Here is a 26249-nt window from a genome sequence, read left to right as displayed (position 1 = left end):
ATCTGGATCTTACTGATTGCTGTACTCCTAATGCCTGGCATAGCACCTGGGACATGGCAGGTCCCATGTTATTTGCCTGGAGAATGAAAACAAAATTGTCTATGTGGAAGGAAAGGAGGATATTGAGAACAATGTCATGAATGTGGTGGTGGTAGCAGAGGGTGGTGACTTTTTTAGCCCTGGTAATATCTAGTAATGAAGAAGAGTTCCCTAGCCACCCTGGACATTACTTTCCCAAGCCTTTCATTATCCAGACATACATCCAACTGGAAACTTCTAGAAGGAAGAAAATCTTGTATCCTTGAATGCCTGGCCTGGGTCTTGGCATAGAGTAGGTGTTCATTCAATGTTGGATTAAGCTGTTGGCTCTAGTAGCCAGTCTTGCCCACTCACCAGATGCTGGGGTCACTTTCCTTGAACATGAGGGAAGAATGTGGTTTGTGGCTGAGGAGACTGAGGCTTCTTTCTGGCCCTACCCTCAAGTAGAGCTCTGCTGGTAGGCAGGGGAGAAAGGGGCTCTGGCAGGGTTAACTGCTGTCTATAATGCCAGCTGCAGCAGGTTGACGTTGTAACAATGCCTGGCTATAGGCTTTTCCTTGCATAATTTGAAATCATAGCATATTGAGGTTTCAGCTTTGGACGTAATGCAACTGTAAGAAAATGACAGCATCAATGGATTGTCACAAGTTCTAGTTTGATAACATCCATATATATATTTTAAAATGGCCATATATATTTTTAAAGGTCTATTTGTCTCAAGGAAGACACTGGGGATTGGTAAAATAGGATTAAAAATAATTATTATTTTTTCTAACTCATAATGCAAAATATGTAACTGGTAAATACTAAGTAAATCTGACCATATATCTACATTATTTATGGGAATAATTCAGTATTATTTACTTTATAGAAAATTTGTTAGAATGCTTTAAAAATTACTGGAATTAAATAAAATCAGGCTCCTTGAATTATCCATGAGAGCAACCTCACATAATCAATACTTTAGCCATTCTAAGATGACATTGCATCTCAAGACTATTTTCTAACTTAATAAGATTAGAAATAATAAACCGATATTATTTCTTTGTGAATTGGGGCCTCTGACCTGGTAATTTAATGCCTTCATTATTGCACTGGAAGAGCTCTTAGAGACCCACTGAGCCTCTCGTCCTACTCACAACCACATTCTGTCCAAGTGATAGCCTGAGTCCTTGTTTTCTTTGGATATGGGGGGTTATGTGCAATTGAGGAATGTTCTTAACTTATTTTTAAAATGCTCTGAGCATTATTTTCAGGACAGTAGTGTATATATTTAAAATGGGAGACTTTTATTGATTCAATAACAGAAACCAGTAGGAAATAAGATGGCTTATTCCTGAATTACATTGTTCTGGATATTTTCATGCTGGCCAAGAGGTGAATTCTGCAATGGGAACATGAGAGAGTTTGTTTTTGCCCAGCCTGGGCTTAATTCAACTGTGATGGTTCATACTGCTTTTTCCTGCTATCTGGGAGAGAGTGAAGGCAAGGGTGTTAATATCTGAATGTGCTGTGGGTCTGAGGGCTGAATTCTTATCCCATTTTCTCATGAATTCTGTTCCTGCCTCTTCCGAGTTGAGGAGTCTCTTGAGCCTGCCTGCGTGAAAGCACTTTCTCACGAACCTTTGCCTGTGCGGCTTGAAGAGAATTTCCTCCTCTGCTTAAAATATGTTAGGCCCACGCCTCTGCCCAGGAGGTTTTTCAGAGGCCCTTCCGGGAGGCCTGTTCCCAGAGTCACCTGTGGTGAGAAGCCAGTGAAGGACTTGATTCCCAAGGTTATAAGCTGGACTCCAAAAGGGAAAATGAATGTGGAGGAGAACAACTCACGTAAAGATTCTCCTGACTGGGAAGGGCTGGGCTAAAGAGGACGAAACATGTTCTATTTAGGGAGCACCATTTAAAACGCTGAACATGAAGGGCAGGAGGCAGTTACGAATTCTTTAATTGACCAATAGGAAATTGAAGTCTCTCTGCGAGAATTAAAATTATTTGAGAATTAAAATTATCCACCGGGTCTGTTGGCTGTTGGTGACTTGCAGAAACAGCTTTGTCGTCGGGAAGCACTGCTGAAAGTCATGTGACAGAGCTGACTTGGGCCAGGCGAGTTTTGGGCCATGTGACAGTAATAACAGTGGCACCCACTGTGCTCCTGGTGCTGTTGAGAGTGCTCTGCCTCCATCATCTCATCTGCTCCTTACATAAACTACAATTGCATGAAGTGGGCCACATTTAAACACTTGGTGAGACCGTGACTTGCCCAAGGTCACCCAGTTGGAAAGGGTGGAGCTAGGACTCAAAGCCAGCTTGCCTGTCTTGAAAGTCTTGTGCTCATAACACCTAACTGTATCATTTGGCCATGCCAGAAAGATGCAAGAAAGAACCATGCATCTACAACGCTGCCTCAGAATCAGTGGCTTTCCAGGACAAATAGTTTATTTTGTTTTATCACTTTCTCACATAATTGACTCCAGTTTTATAGACTATGGCACAGTGTTTTCAAAATATTGCAAATAGGAAGCTAGTTATTTCTCAAGAGCAGTGCATGCTTCTGGGCACTTCTATTGAGCCTCTAAATGTCCTTTGAAATGCTGGTGCTGGGTAAAGCTGCCTGGTGAGCACAAAGCAGCCCATAAGATCTGAGATGGGATGCATTTTCCTGAGGCCCCGGCACACCTTTACCTATGGGAATTGTAATACAACAGGAAAAGTGCCTGATTAGTGACTTGTTCCATTGCAATGTCTTCTCCAAGGTAATACACTGGAAGGACAATGAAGAAAGGACAATGAAGGACAATGAAGAAACAGCCTCTGAATCAATAACCAGAGACTTGGGATACTACATGGCTATGAGAACAGTGGAAGATTCATAAATTATTCTTTTATAATGAGGGCAAAATTGAAGATTAAAATATTAGTGATGACTGTGAATGACATTTCTTGGGTGCTTACTATGAGTCAGACACTCTCCTAAGCCCTTTACATGTGATGTTATCTCATACTTCACAAGGTTCTTATAGCAACTTTGTGAAGCAAATTTTTTTGTGTAATTTATTTCTGCTAATGTTGTATTGGCTGAAATGCGTCATGTGGCACAACTGGCTGCAGAGGAGGCTGGAGCTGAGTGATCAGTGCCCAGATAAAACTCTTGGCATCATGTTATTAAATATATAGGAAGAAGAAAGCCAGGGGGACAATGAACACCTCTGTCTACCCCCCAACGTATTGAGCAGTGAACTTATCCTTGGAGTGGTCTGAGAAAAGAGGTGTTTCTTGTTTTCTCCTTCATCTATGTTTTTGGAAGATGACTGTAGAAAAACCTGATTTTACAGAGGTTGCTAATGTCACTCAGGTGCTGGGTACTCCAAATAGACAAAAGACAAGAAAGGATGAGTGAAAGAGATAAAGAAATTTGAGCATTGCCTCTTCTGTAAACCTCCCATCTTTGGACAGAACTAATACTTTTGTCCATGAGGCTTTTGCAGCTTTTTGCCTGATTTTAGAAATTATGGAAGTTGTTCATTTATTTTTTCGACTAGCATTGATTGGAAGCCCAGGATGCATCAGACCCTGGGTCTACAAAGACACAGAAGATAGACAAGGTCCTTGCTGTTAAGGAGTTTACAGTCTATTTGGAGAAGACAATCATCAACAAGTAAGTGGACAGGGAACTTCAGAAGTTGATAAGATACTACAAAGAAAGAACATAAATAAAACCACCCAAAATTTAGTAGCTTGTAATAACAAACATTTATTCTTGCTTACCAGCTACATAATTTGGGGGCCCAGAGCAAAGTGAAAATGTAGGGTCCCTTGTTAAAAATATTAAAACAAATAAAACAGTAACAGAAGAACATTAAACCAAGCATGGGGCTCCTCCAAGCAAGGAGTCCTGTACAACTACACAGGTTAAGCACCTATTTGCAGGTGTATGGGTTGGTGGGGCTTTGCTCCAGAATTTGGGTTCAGCTCAAATTTGCTCCACATATCTCCACATTTTCTTTGGCACAGGAAGTACCAGGGCTTAACATCTCATGGCAGGTCAGAGAAGCACAAGGGGCATGCCAGTCTCCACAAGCACATGTTGAGCCTCTGCTTTGGTGATGTCTGCTAACATCTTACTGGTCAAAGGAGTCATATGGCCAATTTCTAGGTCAAGAGGTGGAGAAGTACATGATTCCTACCAAGAAGCCATAGCAAGGGTATGGATGCAAAATTCTGTTAAGGGATGAAGAGAAGAACTGAGCTCAGTCATCCTCATTGGCCTGGTAAGAGTGTGATGAGGAGCAATTATTTTAAGAACGGAAGTAACATGCTCTTTTTACGTTGTCAAAAGATCGTTTAGGCTTTTATGGGGAGAATCAATTGTAAAGGGCAAGAGTGAAAGCTGGAAGACTAATGAGTCAAAGAGGAAGATGCTGGTTTGGATTATAGTGGTAGAAATGGCAACGAAAGTGAAGGATATTATGATTTAGAGGTAGACTCAGTGAGACCTGTTGCTGGGTTGGATGAGGGGGATGAGTAAGAGAGATCAATGAAGAAAGAATCCTTTTTTTTTTTTTTTTTTTTTTGAGCAGCAGAATGGAGAGGGAGGCAGGAGAGGATTAATTAGTGGGTCTGTGTCCTCAGCCAGACTACAAAGTTCACAAGGAAGAGACTACATCATCTTATTCATCTTGAAATTTCTAGAGACCTGTATAGTGATTGGCTTACAAATCCACCAAGGGGGGAAAAAAAAAGCAGATGCTTAGTATTAGTGAGTGACATCCTCGGAGCTCCTGGAGTAACTTGGGTGAAATATCATTAAATAATTCATTCAATTAATTCAACAACCATATATTGATCATAACCCCAATAGTTATTTATTCCATTAACATTTATTGACCATCTTATCATGTGCAAGACCATGTACTAGAATGCTGGTAAATAGAAATGATTACAGTGCCTCACCTAAAGGAGCTGATGGTCTAGTGGAAGAATCAGGTAGGGAAATCCAGGATTATAATACAAGATGAGAAGAGTGTGCATGAGGAGCTATGGAAGCAGAAAGGAAAGTCCTAAACACAGCCTCCCAGGGAGAGTTTTAGGAAATTTTTCCTGAGGGAGTGATGCTTAAATCGAGTCTTCAAGGAAAGTAGGAGTCAGCCCACAGAAGAGGCTGGAAATAGTGTTGCAGGCACTGTAACAGCACATGAGAAGGCTCAGAGGCTTGACTGTATATGACATATGTCTAGTGACATGCAAGCAGCTGAAGCCTGAGGAATGCAAGGGGAGTATGGAGAAGCAGGCCAAGGCCAGATCACAAAGCGCTTTGCATCTTATGCCCTGTGCTTGGTGCAATACTTTGCTGATAGGATTTTAAGTAAATGAGTGACATGATTTATGTTTTGGGAAGATGCTTCTTGGAGCAAGGTGGTGGATGGGTAGGGGTTGGAAGGGACTGGAAACAGAGACTATTAGGAGCTCTTGGAGTAACTTGAATGAAAGAAAACCTAGACCAAGGCAATGGCGGTGGGAATGGGGAGAGGTGAGTGATGTGAGTGACATCTAGAACAGTGAATCAACAGCATGACTGGCTAGAGCAGACAAGGGAGAATGAGGCATTGACAATGATTTCCAGGTTTCTGACTTGGGTGACTGCATGGAGGGGGATGCAGCCATTCACAGCAGCGGAGACTGTACTGGGGAGAGAGTTTGGCCTGCAGAAGCTCATTGAGCCAGCACCCGCATTTGGTAGGATTGCAAACATTATCAGGGAGAATTCAGCAAAGCAGCTATTCTAGGTACATGGTGTGGGATTGGTGTTGTTTTCATGGGGTTCCCTGATTCTGGTACTTGAAAACCTGAAGTTAGCCCTAGAGAGACATTTCCCTTTAAACTCAGTGAATCTGGAGTTATTACCTTCTTTTTTCTGTGCAACAGTGGAAAGCCTGCTCAAGGGTATTTCTGTTCTAAGGGTGATCACACAGCAGTCAGGGATGTGGTGCACTGCAGCAGTAGCTACACTCAAAACACACAACCTTGACACTATAAACATTTTGGGCTGTATAATTATTTGCTGTTGGAACTTTCCCATGCATTATAGGATGTTTAGCAGCATTCTTAGCCTCTACTCACTAGATATGGGTAGCAAACCCCAGCTATGACATCCCAAAGTGACCCCAGACATTGCTGATGTCCTTTGGGGAGCAAGTGTCCAAGAACAACCCTTACCCTTCCTTGGCCTGTCTCAGCTACTATAACAATAACATTAATGAGTATAGCTAAACACATATTGCATATTTTCCAGGTATTCTGCTAAGAGCATTACTGGAATTATTTCATTCCAGAATAGAATTCTATTTGGAGAATTCTATTTGTTTACCATTGTACAGCAGAGGAAACCGAGGGACACAGCTACATTGCTCCAGTGCTGAGGATGTCAAGTGGTTTTCTTGCCACTATATTCTAAGTTAACTTCAACCCCACCATCAAGAGAGCTCAAAGTTCAGTAATGACCCCTATATCCCATGGAAAAATTAACACTGGGTCTTTGAATATTTGTTATATGTTGCAAACACTCACTGCATACCAGGTGCTGATACAAGCACTCTCCATGTATTAACTCATTTGATTCTTATCATGACCAGTGGAGTAGGTCCTATTATCACCTCCATTCTATGGATGAGAAAATGGAAGCATAGAGAGGTTGAGTAACTTGCCTGAGGTCACATGACCAATAAGCAGCAGAGCCAGGGTTCAAACCCACCGTCTGCCTCCAGAGTCCAGGTCTCACCCAGTATGCTATCCCTCGTACCTGGTAGCAGCTGAGGCCTACTGGGCTGTTGGGTTTGGGAGAACACCAGCAGCCATGAGCAAGCAAGGAAGAGAGGTGGTGGATGGGTCTTTGGAACACAATCATGATGTAGAATGTGTACAGGTGCATTAGAATTCATCACAAGGGCATTTGAATCCTTCTCCAGCTGCCCACCCCCTCCCCAGTCCCCTATGGCTCAGAAAGGCCCCAGAGAGTTGAATCGTGGTTTTGAGAGCTTGCATAGTCAGAGCAGGCCATAGTTCTCATTCCTTCCCTCAGATCTTTAGCCCAAAGGTAAGGCTACCCCTCATTGCCGCTTCCCCAGGAAGCTCTTTGTGACTCGGGAGGCAATATTTTATCCATTGTCACCTCTATACGGGGAGAAAAGAAAAGCCCAGAAAGTCCTGCTGGGCACCATTCTCAGAATGTGCAGAGGAGCTAAACCTGCTGTGAGCACAGAGATAAGCCAGGAAGTGGAAAAGTGACCAGGCAGGTGCTGGCTTTGCAGACTGGACAGAAAGACTGATGTGGTGGGCAGTAGACCAGGGAGGGCCAGTGACCACAGGGCTCAACTAGCATCAGGAGAAGCAAAACATTCACAGCACAGCCTCCAAAGAAACAGGACAGAGTGATGACAAGGAGACTGGCAATGACTAAATCAAAGCAGACCCAAAGGGTCCCCTTACCAGCTTGGGGTGACCTGGGAGGGGCACTTCAACATCGACCTGATCTATGACCCAAACCTAAACCAAATTTCCAGCCAGCTGGAAAGAAGGCATTTCTCAGATCTTCATGGCAGTTCCTTCCAGATTTTTATGCCCTGCCCAGGCCTGTAAGTATTCAACTGTCTTTGATAAAACTCAGAGGAAGCATCTGTGATCCTGCTGGAGCTAGTGCTACAGAAAGCAGGAAGGAGTCAACAAGCCATGAGGCCGCTTCTCTCTGGAGATTCTCGCTGTGGTTTGCAGACTGAAAAGGTCTGAGTGGTCTAAGGAAGTAGCAAACGCTCACTGTGTTCCCTGCAGCCTCCCAGGAACAACACATAACATGGATCTGGCTCTCCATGATGCCCAAGCAATTTGTTAAAATGTTTACAAAAATCATTTCCCCAACAAATGTGTACCAAGAAAGGCTCTGTTTAAGACAGTCAACTGAAAGTGGAGGGGAAGCTAGTAGATAAGGAATATAGGAATGCAAAACTATGATCCTACTTGAAGGGGTGCAATGATCTGAACCCCAACTCTTATGTGAGTACATGGTTTCTTGCTGTTAGCTATGTGCTAAAAGCCAATAACCAATGACATGTAATTTCTTTGAAAATAGAATTATTTACTCTATGTCCCCATGAGACAGTTGGTTACCCTCAACAAGGGAATATTCCTTTGGGCATCTTCTTGAGCCCAGGAGAGAAGATAAGGTAGCAGAGCAGCATGTCCCTACTGAGAAGTCTGGCCATTGTCTACACAGTGCCTTGCTGCCTCATCATGCTTTCACTTGTGTAGACAGTCTCACTGGAGCATTACAACAACCTGTGCTGAGAAAGAGCAGAGCCTGTGGCATTATCGATAAGGATGGTGATGATACTAAGAAATTAGACCATCTATTGAATACTTACAATGCGTGGGGCCCTGGCCCTGTATTCTACGCACAATTGCTTGTTTAATCCTCACTGCAGCCCTATAAGGAAAGTACCTCTTTTTGGCCATTTTGTTGATAAGGAAAATGAGTCTCAGAGTGACTTACTCAGGGTCACACAGCTAGTTAGTGCCAGAGCTAGATTTGAACCCAAATCTGGCTGACTGTAAGTCTTTGCTCACAAGCACTGAACTCAGTCCACAAGGCATTCATAACTTGCCAACAGGTACACAGCAGGCGATACAGGACTCTGAGTTCCTGCCTCCTGCTTCAGGATCCTTTCCCCTGCCCATACTTAGCTCAGCTGAGTCCCTTGGAGTGGGTGATTTCCAACTGTTCTCGTCCCACCCACCTGCTCTTCCACCCCCTCTGCCCAGACGTGGACAGCTTCCTTTCTGTGTGCACTAATGAGCTCTCTAAGCCCAGGCCGTGCCCTGGGGTGCCAGACGTTAGGGTCACAGTGGGAGTTAGCCAGGAACATAGGCCTCTCCTGTTTGTTTTGGGAAGGCACCAATTCTGGACCACCCAAACTGCTCCTTAGCCAGAGCTCGCTTGGGAACTCTGACATGGAGTTGGCAGCTTTCCTGGTCCTCCTGATAACTCCCCTGGGCCAAAGGCTCAAGTACCATAAGCCTCTCAAAGCCCCAAACCAGCGTACTGCTGGTGCTCAATGCATAGCCCTTGGCTGAGGATGTCCAGTTTCCTCCATTCAGACAAGAGACAGCTGCCAACCCCTGCTCCGGAAGCCCTGACTCGAAACAGTGGTGCCTGTTTCTTCCTTCCTGATCCACCTGGCTTCAGCCTCAGCCTGTACTGGTTTTCACCTGAACTGCCCACCTCCACAGCAAGGCCAGGAAGAGCTCCCAGCCTGAAGCATCTCCATTCATTGTTACTGTTGGTGTTATTGATGTGCACAGATTGGATGGAGAATGGGCGGCTCATTGTGTGACTTTAGAATCAGAGAGTTCTGGCTCCGAATCCCAAACGTGCCACTTAGGAGCTGCAGGACCTTGGGAAAAGTCACATTTTCTCAGCATGTTGCAGTGTCTTTATCTGTGCAGTGGGGCTCATGCTACCTACCTCTCAGGGCCGGTGTGTGGATTAAAGGTGATGTTTTATGAGAGGTGTCTAGGACCAGGCTTGGCACATCAGGCCCTCCATGGATGTGACTCTCTCCTCTCCACTTATCCACACGAACAATCACTCCTCTTCTTATGGACATGTGTCCTATGGCTGAGTGGCTTCTAAAAATAAGCGGAGACCTCTGCACGCTTTCCCTGGAAGAGATAAGGGAGTGCTGGTGGCTTGGTTTCAGTGGGTTTAGTGTTGGGTGGTTGGCGGAAATGATCCAGTTACTTCTGATCCCTTCCCTGCACGGAGGCCTCCGTGGTGTGCAGGACCATTCCTCAGTCCCCAGCATGCAATGTCCACGTTTGGAGAGGTGAAAGGGAATGTTTATAACTATGCCGCCTGGTAGCTTGGGGGAGAGAGGACACCAGAACAACTTCTCTGCACAGAAAGGATAACGACCAATGCCTCCCTGTGCCTTGGAGACGCTTCCTTTGCAGGCTCACCAGAGATTTCTCCCAATTGTAGTTTCCACTACCTCCACACCCTTGCATTCTGTACTCTCTATTCTCTTTGTTTAGAACATCTTCCCTTCCAATCTTAATTTTTTTTTTTTAATTTTAGAGTTCAAGTGGTTTTTGGTTACATAGATTAATTGTATAGTGGTAAAGTCTGAGATGTTAGTGCACCCATTACCCGAGTGGTGTACATTGTACCCAATGTGTAGTTTTTAAAAATCCGCCTGTAGTCCCAGCTACTCGGGAGGCTGAGGCAGGAGAATGGCGTGAACCCGGGAGGCGGAGCTTGCAGTGAGCCGAGATCCGTCCACTGCACTCCAGCCTGGGCGACAGAGCGAGACTCCGTCTCAAAAAAAAAAAAAAAAAAAAAAAAAATTCCCTCATGGCATTTCCTGCCTTCCCTTTTCAGAGTCTCCAAAATCCATTATACCAGTCTGTCTGCCTTTGGATACCCACAGCTTAGCTCCCACTCATAAGTGAGAACATGTGGTATTTGGTTTTCCATTCCTGAGTTACTTCACTTAGAATAATTGCCTCTAGCTTTATCCAAGTTGCTGCAAAAGATATTATTTCATTCTTCTTTTTTATGGCTTAGTAGTATTCCACAGTGTATATTCCAGTCTTTATCTAAAATGTAGCCCATTAAATTACCTTCCTATCAAAGACCTTTTAAAAAGCTTATTTCCAGAGGCTAGGGTTATAAATAAGTAATGAAAAGCACTGCCTTTGAACGCCTGTCTATAAGGAATTAATCTTCCTTCCATCTCTCCTGGAGGTCACTGACAAAGAGACATGATAGAAGACAGGTGCAGGGTGCCTTGTAGGATAGTTATTTGTTTTCTTCTTTCTGTAAGATGGTAAACTCCATGAAGGCAGTGACTATATATTACCTATGTATCAACTCTTTCTGTAAGATGGTAAACTCTGTAAGATGGCAAACTCCATGAAGGCAGTGACTATATTTTACCTATGTATCAACTCCATCCGAACAAGACATTGTCCAGGCCAGGTTTTCTCAACCTCTGCACCATTGACATTTGGGGCCAATTCCTTGCTGTGGGTCGGTCCTGTGCATAGCAGGATGTATAGCAGCATCCCTGGCCTCTACTCACTAGATGCTGATACCACCCTGCCCCCTTAATTGTAGTAGCCAGAAATCACCCCTGGTTGAGAACCACTGCTTTAGGTTCTCAATACACTAAAAAATATTTTTTAATATAAAAATGTTAAGTATAGATGAAAGTAGGAAAAAAAGATGATGAATTGTAGGTATCTACCACTCCTCTTTAATACGTATTAATATTTTGCCACTCTTGTTTAATCTACCTACTATTATTTATTTCATCTACCTACATTACATCCATCACCTATTATTTTAAAGCAAATCTCAGGCACCATATCATTTCACTCATGAATACTTAAGTATATATCTCTAAAGGATAAGGACTTTTAAAATTGCTATGATGCCATCACATCTGACAAGACTAATAATAATTCCTTAATATTATCTAATACCCAGCCCATGATCAGTGTCTCACATATCATGGATGTTTTAATAATTGGTTTGCTCAAAGGCTCAAATAAGGATGTGAAATACAATTAAATTTCTTTTAATCTATCTTTTTCATGGCACTAATTTTAATGAATAATTAATAAATATTTTTAATTACTGAACGTGAGGGGTGCCAACCAAATTTTGAGGCAAAAAAGAGGGTTTCTGAAAGTTGGCATGGAAGTTCCTTCCCTGAAGGCTGAAAAGAGACTCTCTTGTGTTGATTAGCATTTGTTTAGTTCTCTCCGAGTCACCATTGACATACCTGCCTAAAATATCATTTATTTATGAGTGAATATCTTCATTTAATTTTTACGTGTATTTTCAATGCTCAAAAATTAAATTCAACTCACTCCATAGAGAGAACAGTGCTAGGTATAACTTGGAGAAGAAGCATAATTTTTCACAGTTGTTTTCTCTACTTGGTTTTCCAATCCACAGTCAAGTAGAAATGGAAAGGCATCTCCTATTGATACTGTTTACATCGCTAATGATCAGGAAGTTCAGATAGTTAAAGCAATTGTTTGGCCAATAGTCCTTTTAATCAATACTGTACTCATATCTAAGCATATGTTTTTAGACTTTAGATAGTGACTTTCTTTTTGTGTTTACAAAATTATTTCTATGGCAAAATCAGAGTACAATTTATTTTCCCTGCAAGAGTGACCTTGAGATGATAGCAAAAATTATATATCTATCATGTTGCATTGTTGTCTGCTTGTAGAAGCTGCAATTTGTTTTCCTCTATTGAAATGTTTGCTTTCCTTATGACATAGAGAATATTTGGAGATATATTATGTATGCATTTGCTCTATGCATATATTCTTGCCCTTGGGTAGAAATCTAGTGTCCATGGAAGAATGTGGCATTTGATTGAAAGCTGGTGAGCCTGGTAGTTTTCCAACAGTTACAGTTCACGGTTCTGCTTGAAGCAAATGCCTCCAACTGTGGACAATGTGCCTTCCTTGAGAACTTGAGACAAGTTGCTGGTTAATGTCTCTGAAACAGCCTGTTAAGACTGTTACTACAAATTAGAGTCTGGATCATTCCGAAACCCAAATAGACTTCTTTCATCTTCCAGATGGCCGTCTGATTGGGAGCTGGGCAGGATCACATTTCAGGTTGTGACTTAATGATTCAGGACAATATTTATGGTTATTACTTGACAGAGGGCAGTAAGGAAAATTAAAGCACAGCCCCATGCTTCATTTATGACAAAAACCAAATACATGGCAGAGTTGTAGATTAGAGATGGCATCTCCAAGCTCCAGGCAGAGTCCAGGCACAATTCTGAGATGACCCACTTGAACAGGTACAGCTACGTTGGCAAGTCCAGACTTCAAAACTTCGGTCAATGCATTACTTTTGAAAACAGCCAAATAATTCTCTAATAGGAGATATTGGGAAAGGTATAGCTTTGAGTGAGAGATTTCAGAGGAGACAAATAATCCAATTATGTTCTTTTCTGGTATGATGACTACGTGCAGCCGAAATATTATGCTTTGGGGCACATTTTTGACTTTATTACTACAGTTGGTAATATCAACAGGAGAAAAAATAATTGCGTCTGCCAGTTGTGGGCATTTTGTTTATGTAGTGTGTAATTTCTGCATTAACTTCTCCTTCTAAAACATGCTCTATATGATATAACATTCATCTCTTACATTACCTGGAATTTTAGGAATTCTGTAATTGGGTGCTTTGGGAAAGAAAATGGCAAACTGGGGAAGATGAGACATAGAAAGGGATAAATAAAGCTTGAGTCAGTTAATGAAAGTGTAGATTGTCTAGAAGAAAAGCCAGCAGAAAGTTTATCTTGCTCCATTAATCCTCTACTCACTCTGTGAAATGAGAATGCACATATTGTTCTGGGGCAGGAAAAAAAAAGAAAAAACTAAACCATATGCCATTAATACATTTGACCAGCTGTGACATTTTTTAAATAAGGTTTTAACTGGTTTTATTACACCAACTGTGTAATTTCAAAACGACTTCGTCATCTCTTATATCTATTACAAACAAGTACTTTGTTTAACCGAGCCAATAATAACCTTCACATGGAAGGTTGAGACTTGAGGGAACCAAATTCTCTGATTGTTTAGATAAGGGAAAAGAGATTCTTTGGCTAGAAATAGAAAAAAGAACATTATCTTGAAAAGAAATTTTAATTTATCACATGATTCCCATAATTTGGTATTTCTTTCTATTGTTTGTAGGGTTGGCTTCCAGTGCCCGAAGCCTAACCCCAGGATAGTGCCATCTTGGTTCCAGCACTCACGCTCTGCTCCTGGGCTTCCAGCTTCCAAGGGGACTGCAGAGTGGAACTGTGTCAATACCACTTGGGGTGTCCTGCCCCCAGTGGGGAGCCTGCTGGGGAAAATACGGTCAAGCTGACTTCAAGAGGAGTCACTACCTCTTCTTTTTATTTTTTCTTTGACACATAATGATTGTACATGTGTATGGGGGTAGAATGTGATGTTTGACTTATGTATACATTGTGTAACGATCATGTCAGGGTAATTAGTATCTCCATCACCTCAAACATTTATCATTTCTTTGTACGACCTTTTCTTTAGGCCTTGACCTTGTCAGCCCAAACTGCAAGTGGCTGCTTTTGCCAGGTGGACTGGAGAGAAGGAATGGGGAGAAATCTCCCTGCCTCCTTACATTCTGTAGTGTACACCCAACAGCCTCCTGGGTTCAAAGACAAGACTCTAGCTCCCCAAATAGTTTTCAGTTGGCGGTCTTTCTTCCTCTCAATATAGTCTTTTAAATTGTTGCTATGCAAACCCATTTTATTTCTTTCCAGACATTTGTTTGTTCCTGCCTTCTGGAGATGCTCAGGCCCTTTTATTTTGTAGGAGGGTAGATTGGATGCTCATGCATCTATTGTTTTTTTCAGTGGGTGGTGCTCAAGGTGAATGACACTGACAGCTAATGTTCATCGCCTGTCTCCTTTAGTGTAGTAAACTGGTGTAACTTGGACTGACTCCTTGGGGAACACAGAGGGCTGGTCTGCACCAGACAAGAGCATGGGCTTTAGAATGAACAGAGTTAAGTTTACATCCTGGTTCTGTTCTCTACATGATCAGAGGAAATTAAGTCTCTCAGTCTCCAGCTTTATCTGGAAAGTGGGAATAATAATTCCAGCTTCATAGGATTGTGTTAAGGATGACATGAAATTGCATGCCTGAGACAGGAAAAACAGTCCATATTTGAAAGGTTTACCCCTAATCTCTGCAAAAGGAAATCCATTTTATCAGGAATATTGCACTGTCTGTGCCTCATACTACGTAGTTGTAGCAGGAACCATAAACCCAAGGCTACAGGACCAGTGTTCCCAGATTGCCCATGCTCTGTGCTGTTACCCTCCTCCCAGTGCCTGTGTGCTCTATGCCTGCCAGTGACCCATGGCTTCCCTTTCTCTTGAATCAACAGCACATTTCTATCTTCATCACATTCCTTATGTTGTTCTTTGTTGATGGAGTCACAGAATATTGTCAAGCTGAATTTTATCTAATTTACCTTCTGGGCCAAGGCTTCCACTTTACTGCTGAAGTCCTTGAAGCCCAAGAGGTTGTGTGACTTACTAAGGGCATTAAAGCTAGCTAGTGGCAAAGCCAGGTCTTTTGATGCACTGGCCAATAGTGTTTTCATCACCTGAGACTGTTATTTAACTTCCGTGTGTGGACATGTTTCCTATTCATGCCTCCACCCCTAACACACACAGACACACACACACAGACACACACACACACACCGCCCTCAGATTTAAAATTCCTGGAAGGTATATCGACTCCCAGGCTGTCCAGCATTTTAAAGAGGTAATTGATAAATACTTGCTGAACTGACTCAGTGGTAAGGAGAAATTTCTGGACATGTCAGCAAACAAACATTTCATCAAGTAGCCTCCCTTTCAATTTTACGGATCTATTGATCTGAAAAGCAATACAGGTAACATTTTCACGTGGGAAGAAGAGTTTTATCCTGAGCCAATGGCCGCTGCCTTCCGTCCCCAGGGGGCTCAGTTGTCCTTGTGAAGGTGGGAGTTGGGACATCTCGATCACTTCACAATGGGGCAAGGTTCCTTAGAATAGGAAGACCAGGAGACATTCAGTGCCTTCTCTGCACTTTGTGAGGAATAGGATCTATTTATGACAGACTAACTGTGCCCCCAGCCTCAACCAGGCAGCGGCTCCTAGCCCGGTTAACTTTCAGATGTGCTAGTGAGGGACAAAGGCACAAAACCAAATGGAAAGTTTTGCACACATTCAGTGAGAGAGGTGGATGCAGTCAGCCAATTAGGGGAGACGTGAAACAGATGACTCCTGACACGGCTGGAGAAGGCGGAGGGTTTTCTAATACATATTGGATTCCGTTTTCACCAAAGGTCAGCTTTAATCAAGTTCCCAATGTAAATATAACCAATATAAACCAAGTAATGGAGGTTAAACGGCTGCTCTCGAGGTCAGCGACTCTTGGTCAAGCTGGAACATTTCACATGAAATGGACCAGTTGGAATTTACCTGGAGGGCCTCAGTGCCTGGCCATGAAACTCGAGCCCGCCCTAACCCTCTTAGCTGTTGGATGGAGTGCAGACCGACGCGGAGCATGGCAGGGTAGCTCTGCTTTCCAGCTCCGTGGCTGAAAAACAGATGCGTTGGGCCCTGGGGTTTTCTTAAACACACAGAGCTGCAGTTTCTCTGTGGCTGAGGTTATAGCGTGGGGGTGGGGGCACATGAATGTATGATGCACAGGCAGATACATACTGCTTACTGGCTTCTCTGCGGAGGAACACCTGGTGGTCCTGGGAGGATTCCCCTCTCCTCCTAGGTTCTGGAGACTGAGGTTCCTGAGGAGCCCTCAGGCAACCTTTCACAAGAGGTGCTATAAGATCTTGTTATAGAGATAGGGCCACTTTATCAAATGCCACACCAGCCTGGCCTGCCACACATGATCCTCATTGTATTGGCATTTTTTACTATGCCCTTTCCTTACTGCCCTTTTGCTCTCGCTTTGCCATGTGGCATCACATGTCTACATCATCATTTGTCTCTGTCTCTTCTTGTGCCTGCCACTCGGTGCTTAAAATCATTGTCCTCATCTCTCACTTTCTGCTGGCTTTAACCATAGCCTGAACTTCTCTGCTGCTTTCTATTAAACAAACTATATATATATAATATATATAAACAAACTATATATATAATATATATAAACCATATAATATATAATTTGTTATATAATATATATTATATATTATATATTTTATATATTAACGTTTTATATATTAATGTTATATATGTTATATATGTTAATGTTATATATGTTATATATAATATATATTTTATATATAATATAATATGTTATATATAATATATTATACATATTTTATAAATATATATTATATATAACAAACTATATATAAATATATAATATATATTATATATAACAAGCTATATATATATTTCTTGTATTAACTTTTCCTTCCAAAACATGCTCTATGACATACTATACATAAAACAACAACCTATATATATGTATGTATGTCAGATAACTTTTGTTATTATATAAAAAAGAAAATTATTGCAAAAATTTCTTTTGACCTTCCAATATGCCAATTACTATGCTAACTGACTTACATACCTCATAGTATTTACTTTTCATAGCAATCCCATGAAGCAGATACTCTTTATTATTCCTAATTTACAGATGAAGAAACTGAGGCAGAGAGAGGATAAGTAACTTGCCCAAATTCACGTGGTGGTAGAGACCGGGCTTGAACTCACATCTGACATTAGTCTGCACTCTTAACCACAACTTATATTGCTTATAGCATCACGAAGTTGGTATCTTTTCTGCATGGGTGGTTTTGAGTTCTCATTATAAATACACAGTTTCCCATCTACATATCTTAGCTCCTTCTTTCAAAAATGGGCTTTTAATCAGAGATGTAGAAAGAGTTTCACATATGTGCATAACAAACATATTGCCTAGCGGCGGTGTGTTAAGATAACCTTTAAGGGTATTCATTGGCTCTTCCACCCAGCCAACGCTCAGTAGGGTCTGGGAGCTTCATGACTGCCTGGCTTCATGCCTTGTTCATCAGTGAACCACACATCCAGGAGGAAAGTATGGACCCATCCCATAGCAATTGCTTTGGTGCCTCGTCTACAACACAAAGCAGCCTGGGGAGAGAAAGGCTGCTGTCTGCGAAATGCACCTCCTGTCATCTTTATGGGCATGCCAGACCATAAAACCTGGAGAGATATGACCTGAATAACCACTCTTTCAAAGCAAAAAGGAGAGGAGGATGGAACATGGAGATTGATGTATAAAAGCGAAAGTCTAAATAATCTACATAAATTTGCGTTTGTATAGGAGCATTGTTATAAAATGTGGTCTTCATTAAAGAGAGAAGCTGGTGATATACCTTAGGAGGGCCTGACATGTGTGATTTCTGATCATCTGGCTCTCTCATCTCTTTAAAGTCAAACCCTACGGAATATTTGCCTTGTCTAAATAATGCAACAAAATCACCTGAAATGAGAGCTTCTGAGATCTATTCATGACAATATTATACGTGTGGTGTAATTTACAGGGATAAAGATGTGCATTCACATGTGTAATTTCCGGGGGTCTTAGATGCAAAAGTTTCCTGGTGATAGGTTTTGGAAAAATCATTTAAAAGGGCATTCTGGTTTAGAATGAAATATTCTTTAATCCCAAAGGAAAATGAAACAAATAATAATTAAGAGTGACCAAAAATAATTTCCTTTATAGAAGGGGGAACAGTTGCTCTTTTTCTTTCTCAACTCATGACCAAATAAATAAAAAAGGAAAATAGTTTTTAACAACAGCATGAGGGATTTAGGTTAGAAAAATGACAAGCCTTCTTTTAAGAAGATTGTTTTGTACAGGCTGTCATCTGTTCTGGTGTAAAGTGGAGGGAAGAAAACAAAGTAGGATGGCTTGAGATCCTTCCCGAAGAAGAAACAGGAGGAAAATAGTCCCCAGCCTTGCTGAAGACATTAGAAAGCAGAGCCATACTATGGAACAGTCACTGGAGTTAAAATTAAAAGACTGAAATTCCAGACCCTGGTTTTCAATTACTAGCTGTGTGACCTTGGGTGAGTTATTTCACTGCTCTGGACTTCATTTTCCTCAACTGTAAAACTGGAGCATTGAGCTAGAAAATATCTAAGGTTATCTTTAGTTCTAATAATTTTTTGGTTCAAGGTTCCTTATGGCAAGGGATGAATATGTTATGGTTTGCCTGGGATGGTTCTGATTTGTGCCTATTGTCCTGGCATAATTATTAATAGTACACAATGTCATTCTTAAAATGTCTTGGTTTAGACCACAAATTATATAGCCATCCTACCTAGATTAGTTAATATAACAATTTTCACTTGAGATCAGCTTACATTGTTTTTCACAATACTGATATTACCCAGAAAAAACCCAGAAATATTTAGCCGAACAACTAAGCTCTTCTTCCAAGAAACAAATATTAATAATGGTAATAATGATAGCTCTTGTTTATTGAGTTGGAGTGATTTCCAAGCATTAGCTAATGTAATTCTCATTACAACCCTAGAAGTCAGATGCTACTCATTTCTCTTTTACATTTGGGAGCATTGAGCCTCAAGAGGATAAGGTAACTTGCCCAAGCCAGGATTTGAACCTAGGTCTCTCTAACTCCTGGGAACAAACATTTAAGCTTTCTACCATGCTGCTTGCAATATAGTGTATTTTACTAATACCCCTTGCACCCTCAACCCACCAAGTGCCTTAGCTGCTTTTAGCAGCCAAACTTCCTGGCTGAGAAAGCAAAGCCTTTGCAAGTTCCAAGCCGTTCTATATGACATGAAGACTTACAGATGAAAATCTTCCAAAATCACTATGACTTCATATGAGCAACGTTTTTTGCTTTCCAACAAAGATACTCAGACCCCTGGGTCATTGTGAAAGTCTTTGGAACTCTAAACTTTTTGATATTTACTGAGCAAGACCTGCCTAGAGATTATTGAGAAATTGTGATGTTAATTAAACCATGATGTTCCTGTTACCCAGCAAGCAAACGGTTGAGTGAAAAAAGCGGTTCAGTGTCCTAAAGTCATTTTCAAAGCAAAAGAGGGTCTGAACAAAATAAATGATTTGAATGCAAGACATAAACAACCAAACAGGCCTGCAAACGAGACCAGTAATGAGGCATCTGGGACCTTAGTTCTGCTTCTGATGCCTTTCAGGGCGAGCCTTGATGCTTTTCAGACTTTCAAAGAAAAACAAACTGGTGACAAAAGAATAGCAGCTGTGGGCACAATAAGGAAATTAGTTGGAGCAGATTTGTAATTAAGCACTGAAAATGGATCAGTATGATCCCTCCCCGTGTACAAGTACCTTTTGCTTTTTGCCTCTTCTCAAAACCCCATTTTTAACAAAATTAACACACACTTCATCTTTAGTCAAGCATGTCCTGACCTGGGACATTAGCTAAAGACATTATTTCTTTTTCTGGAAAAAAACAAGACATTAGCTCACAAGAAGCACAGAACCCCATGAAATAAAATAACATTGACTTTGGGTTGATTTTTGTCATTTTTTAACTTTGGAAAGACAGAGCTTTCTCTACTCAAAAGATGGTATGTTTATGTATAATGAAGGGAGAGTGAAGGATCCTGGGGCATTGTGAGGATAATTAATTTTTATTTCCTAATATAAGATGAAGATGAAAATTTTATGATCTTTATAATTGTCCTGATGTCATTCAACAATTGCATCACAGCCAAATAAAGCTTAGGCTATAAGGATATTATTATATGTTGAAAATGTTTTAGAAAATAGCAGTATTTTTGCATGGAATGAACTTTGGTGTTAAATATATTGATTATGCCTTCTAGGCTAGAGAAGCCCTCTCACCCCCAGCAAGACGAACCCTTGCAGTTTAATGTGGCATTTCATGACAGATGCCCCAGCAGGTCTTAGAGGGAGACAGACCTAGACCCTTCTTGAACTGGAAATTAGTGTGTCTCTCAGAGAAGCTGATTCCTACTTCCTGGTCCACCCTGGAGAGTAGGCCTTTCCTCTTGCTTCCTGGTTCCTATCCCCTCTTCCTGTTCTTCCCGTAAATCACTTTGAGCTTAGAGAAATGGAGGAGTGGGTAGACCCAAGTGTCCTGAATCATTAGGCACACTGGCTCCTCTGGGGGCCAACCAGACTCTGAGCTTTGACAGCAGTGAAAGGTGACAAGAAAGTAAATATCCTAGTGCCCCACTTAACCAGAGGTCAGACGTCCCCCAACCTCCGCCTTCTGGAATTCAGCTTGAGAAAGAGGAAGGAAGCAAAACAGGCTCGAAGCAGCGGAAACACCAGTCACAAATCAATGCACTTTAACTATGTCTGATTGACTTGTAATTAACACATACTCCTAACAAGCCAATATATGTAGTCTCTCAGCCCATAATGAATTAAAAGTAGAAAACTGGAGGGGGCCAAAGAAGGAGGTAAGAGAGATTGGTAGGGATAACACTGAAGGCAGTAAGAAATTATGGCCAACAGCCTGACATCAAAGGAAGAATCAGAAACAAGCCCCGAGAAAGTGGTCCCAGAATTAGCAAAATCAGCTCTCCACAGCCATATATATCGGGTCACACACATCTGGAAAGCCCTGAGGGCTCGTTGTGGTACTGAACACCATAGTTCCTGCTCTAAAAGTTGAGACAACGTGTGAGAGGGAGCCAGCTCATGCGGAGACCTCAGCCTCTTCCAACCCCCACGGTTCTCCAATCAGAGAATGTTTGAGAATCACCCAGGGAGCTTGCTGAAAATAACAAACTGGGAGATTCTGACCAAAAACATCTGTATCCTCAGCCCAGGACCTGCATTTTCACATGGCTCCACCCACTGCAGTGCTAACTCACATTCCCATTTTCGAAATCACTGCTAACTCCTTCACCAAACTGCGAAACCGCTTAGGCAGTCACTTAGTACTCGGGGCCCTGATTCTTTTATAAAACAAAAGGTCAGTCGTCTCTAAATTCCCTGACAGCCAGACCTGCTTAGAGCGTATTCTAATTTTCCAACAAACGCCCATGCAGCTGCTGAGTGATTGAGGAAGTGTTCATGAGGATAACTGACCCCTTTTCTTAAAAAGAAGGCCTAGAAAAGTGTATGTTCAGTCAGTGTCGCTAACCCTTGAGAACTGCACATCCCATCAGTAAAAATTTGGGGGTGCTCACTCTCAATAGATGTGTGTTTACTTATTTAAAATTTATGCATGTGCTATTAAATGAATATATTGTGTATATAATAAAACATACCCCAAAATAAGATAAAGATTAAATTAGATGTTCTAATCTTTTCTTCACATACACCACTTTTAAGATGACTGGAATAAATTTTAGGACAGACTCTATTCAACATCTGTTAGAATATAAGCAATTTTAAGGGGACTTTTTGCTTAATTCGTCGTGGTAGTCTCAAGGCCCAGCTCACGGTCCAGGAATGTTTTTGAATGAATAAATGTCTTGGGATTTGAAGTGGCTAAACTTCAGTGATCCAGAATACTCATTTATATGGAATATCTCTTTCTTCTGTGGTAGTCAACAAATACATTGTGACTAAATATAGAAAATAAAGGGTGAGGTTGGGAAGTAGTACTCGTATTTGAGGAAACCACCTGTTAGAATTTAGGGAGTATGATCAATATTTATGAAGCTCAGATAATACTCTCTAGGGCAGGGGGATGACTCATAGTTCATGAAAAGGTAAAAGCATCAGTTGTTCTGTAACAGGTGTGTATTAACTACCATATGTGTCTATGAAGGGTTTCGTGTATGTGTTGAAGACATTCTTTAGGAGGTAGTAGGGATTTCCTTCTCCAAGGATATGCTCTGTCAGATGCAATTTATTCAACTAATTTCTTTTTTTTTTTTTTTGGTTTGGGAAAACCAGGTTTTTAAAAATGCACTTTAAAAATTAATATATACCACATCCTTCTTTATGCAAAAGAAGTTTAAAATTTAAAACAGTTTAAAATTCTGTTGATTATACTCAGGGTAGTTTGCGGCTTATGTCATGTGATGCGTGACTTTGCAAAGTCCTATAGCTGTACATTTTTAGTATTCTGTTTGCCAAAGTGACCAAGGCTCCATTATAGTTATCTGCCCACTAGTCATTGGCATGACAGTCTCCGTGGTGAGTTGTAAGGATCACACTAGTCATTGCTGGGACTGTGAGAAGGAATTATCTGGGAAATAAGAGGGCAGACCTGTCTTTGAAGAAATGAAAACGGTAATGGATACCTGCTTCACTTAGTCCAGTACTTCTGAAATGTTCTGTTTTTAGGACCTCTTTACATTCTTAAAGTTGTTGATGACTTCAGAGAGCTTATGCTTATCTGGGCTATATCTATAAATATTAACTATATTAGATATTAAAAGTGAAAAATTTTCGGCCGGGCGCGGTGGCTCAAGCCTGTAATCCCAGCACTTTGGGAGGCGGAGACGGGTGGATCACGAGGTCAGGAGATAGAGACCATCCTGGCTAACACGGTGAAACCCCGTCTCTACTAAAAAATACAAAAAACTAGCCGGGCTAGGTGGCGGGCGCCTGTAGTCCCAGCTACGCGGGAGGCTGAGGCAGGAGAATGGCGTGAACCCGGGAGGCGGAGCTTGCAGTGAGCTGAGATCCAGCCACTGCACTCCAGCCTGGGCGACAGAGCGAGACTCCGTCTCAAAAAAAAAAAAAAAAAAAAAAGAAAAGAAAAATTTTCGAAATATAAGCATACCCATTCCATTAGCCATCAGAACAATGAAATCTTTGTCATGTAGCCTCTAGAAAACTACAGTGAAAATTCATGAGAGAAGAGTGAAAAGAACAAATAACAGTTTGGTTTATTACGAAAATAGTTTTAACTGCATAAACCCACAGGAAGGGTCTCAGGAACCCCCAGGTGTTCCTAGACTACACTTCAGGAACCACTGACTTAGTCCATTCCAGAGGCAAAAACCTGACCCATGTCCATGCCTGGCAGAGAGTGTCAACCAAGCTGTAAAAGTGACACCTGGCTAGTGGAGGTTGAAGAACTTCATTTGGATGATGTCTGCCTTGGTGACAGCTGGTGGCCCATCAAATTATGATAAAGCACATACCACAATGTGCTGAAAGTGGAGGACACGGTATTTGTAAGAGTGACTTTTCACCTCTGGAATTTTTGGAACCTGTGACCTTCCCTTCTTGACATGACTTTTGACACAATGACCAATGTTCCTATGAATTCTTTGCTGTGGCCACCTCTGGAAATCATTAGCTTCTGGGCATAGGTAAAGGATTCTGAAGGGTAGATGATCCAGAGCTCAGTCCTCAAGTTTCAACAGCAGAATTCTTTTAAACTGAGATCTTGACATTTCAGCAAGAACTTTCTGCTGTTGTCAGAAACAGGGTAAAATCAGTACCAGTTCCGTTGAGCAAATGTTTAACATTATATTATTTACATTTAGAGTCAATACATACACAAATACTTGTTGAATGAATAAGTGAAATATGAAGCATGTCGTCAATTGAATGTGATTAACTGTGGTCTTGGAAGGACAAATTATTTCTCAGGGCAGAATGGAGAGCCTTCTCCCCTTCTTCCAGTAAGAGGAGATGGTAGGGAGGACTCATTCCTCATAGAGACACATTAGTTATGGTGGACATGAGTCAGAGGACTGGGGGCAGAGCCGGTTATGGTGTAAAATAAAAGTATGGGGCACCTTGTTTAAAAAGCATTAAAGAAGTGCGTTAAAGGTACCAGAATAGAAAACTTTGTTTCTTTCTTCCATATTTCTTTCTCTACTCTTGTCATGATGTTATTTATTTGCTATCTGATGTCATTTTTTAGTAAAGAAAAATTACAGTTTTAAATTATTGGCACAAATTTTCCCATTTATCTTTATATTGTATAATGTCAGTTTTAAATGAAAATGTAAGAGCATGTGTGCAGAATCACTGAAAATATACAATTCGGTTTTCATAGCTTGTATGTGCATAGGTATTTGATTCTGGCCAGAACAGTGGAAACATTGCATAAAACTCCACTGTTTTTATTTCACTTCTCGAAACATGTGTATTCTACCACACTCTGGAAGCAGGTAGCTTCCATAATATGCTCACCTTGTATTCACTTGGAGTCTCACTGAACTCTCACGCCAGGTGGGCCCGCTAGAATTGCTGTGCTCATGAGGCATCACCAACAATTCATATGAATGGGACAGCAAGAAACAGTGGACACATGTACTGTGCATATCTTCTCTGCTCACATATATGTTCTGTTGTCCCATCAGACTTCGCCTACAAAGCACAAGTTCAAAGATAGAATTATTAAGAATTTCAAGACGGCAACATCTGAGAATTCACCAAGCATGGCACCCTCTCAAGCATGAGGCCCTATGGCACTGTGTGGATCACATGTCCATGAAGCTGACTCTCACCTGGGATCATGCTACTGTGTTGAGAATGGAGGCTCATCCAGACCGGTGACGCCATGCTTGGGTTATGGTGTATGCAACTCTCCCAAGAAGATGGGATATCCAGGATCCCATAGGAGAACACTTCTCCTGCAGGGCCAGGGAGGCTGGAGAGCAGAAGAGGCTAGACAGCCCTAGATGGAGCTGCATGAATATAATGATTATATTCCTTTTTCTATTGACTTTCTTACCTCATTCTTTTAAAACTTCTGTGTAGTATGCGTGTGTTTTCAGAATGCACAGAGCATATTAACAAAGCACTATAGGCATAAAATTTATAAATATATAAATATATATTGGTGACTGTGCTCAAAAATGTTTAATGAAAGGAGTACCTGAAAGACTAATTGGAGGGCCCCATCCTAGAAGACAGCATGAGGAATGGGTCAAGGAGGAAAGTGAAGGAATGAGGCGAGAAGGAGGCCCCTTTTGTTTTACTTAGCAATGGCTTCCTGAGAGTTATATGCCATTGAACTCTTCTTACAGCACTGGGAGGCAGTCTAATTATTCCCATTTTACAGATGACAGAACGGAGACCCAGAGAGTTACATAAGTTGCTGAGGGTCACAGAGCTGATTACGGCCAGGTATGCCTGCTGTCCTGATCACCTATAGATTGCAGCCGGCTGGACACATAAAGAGAATCTGAGCACAAGTGTCCCCATCAGGCAGAAACTAATGTCTTCCCTGTTTTACAGATGAGGAAACGAAGGCTCAGAAGAAGGCAGTGGTGGCTGGAGCTTCTTGGGGCAGAGGCTGGGCATGTGGTGCACTGCAAAGTCTGGAGGGCAAGTGCCATGGCTGAGATGGTCACCAGCGTCCTGTGTAGGGTAGATCTAGTTTCTAAAGGGTTGGAGAGACCCTTCAAAGGGGGATCACTGGCCTTAGAAATGGGTAGACAGAATCTTTAGCCACTGAACAGGAAATTACAGGCTCAATTTATTTTACACAGCAAGCTCAAGGGCATGAAGAATCAGTTTATAATGATCTCTGTGGTATTTGCAATATCCCTAAAAGGTAACAAAGCAGCTTCATCTCATATTTATATCTACATGGAGCTAAGGAGCTGGGACAAGGCCTTCCCGCTTATGACTGAGAGAGATGCTGTTCCACTCCAAATCCCTGCGCTGGCTCTGA

At 41.6% G+C, this 26249-nt stretch overlaps 1 long non-coding RNA gene across 1 annotated transcript in view; it reads left to right on the top strand.

Annotated features, from left to right (window-relative positions):
* The first annotated feature begins 15880 nt into the window (after window positions 1–15880).
* Window positions 15881–26249, top strand: part of LOC105475718 (uncharacterized) — a 34307-nt gene continuing 23938 nt past the window's right edge. The window contains exon 1 of the long non-coding RNA XR_003016582.2: window positions 15881–15995. This is a non-coding gene — a long non-coding RNA (uncharacterized lncRNA). The remainder of the gene's footprint in view (window positions 15996–26249) is intronic.

This window comes from Macaca nemestrina, chromosome 4 (genome assembly GCF_043159975.1).
Source record: "Macaca nemestrina isolate mMacNem1 chromosome 4, mMacNem.hap1, whole genome shotgun sequence".
NCBI lineage: Eukaryota > Metazoa > Chordata > Mammalia > Primates > Cercopithecidae > Macaca > Macaca nemestrina.
The sequence above is the reverse complement of the archived record's forward strand: the minus strand, read 5'-3'. Positions and strand labels throughout refer to the sequence as shown.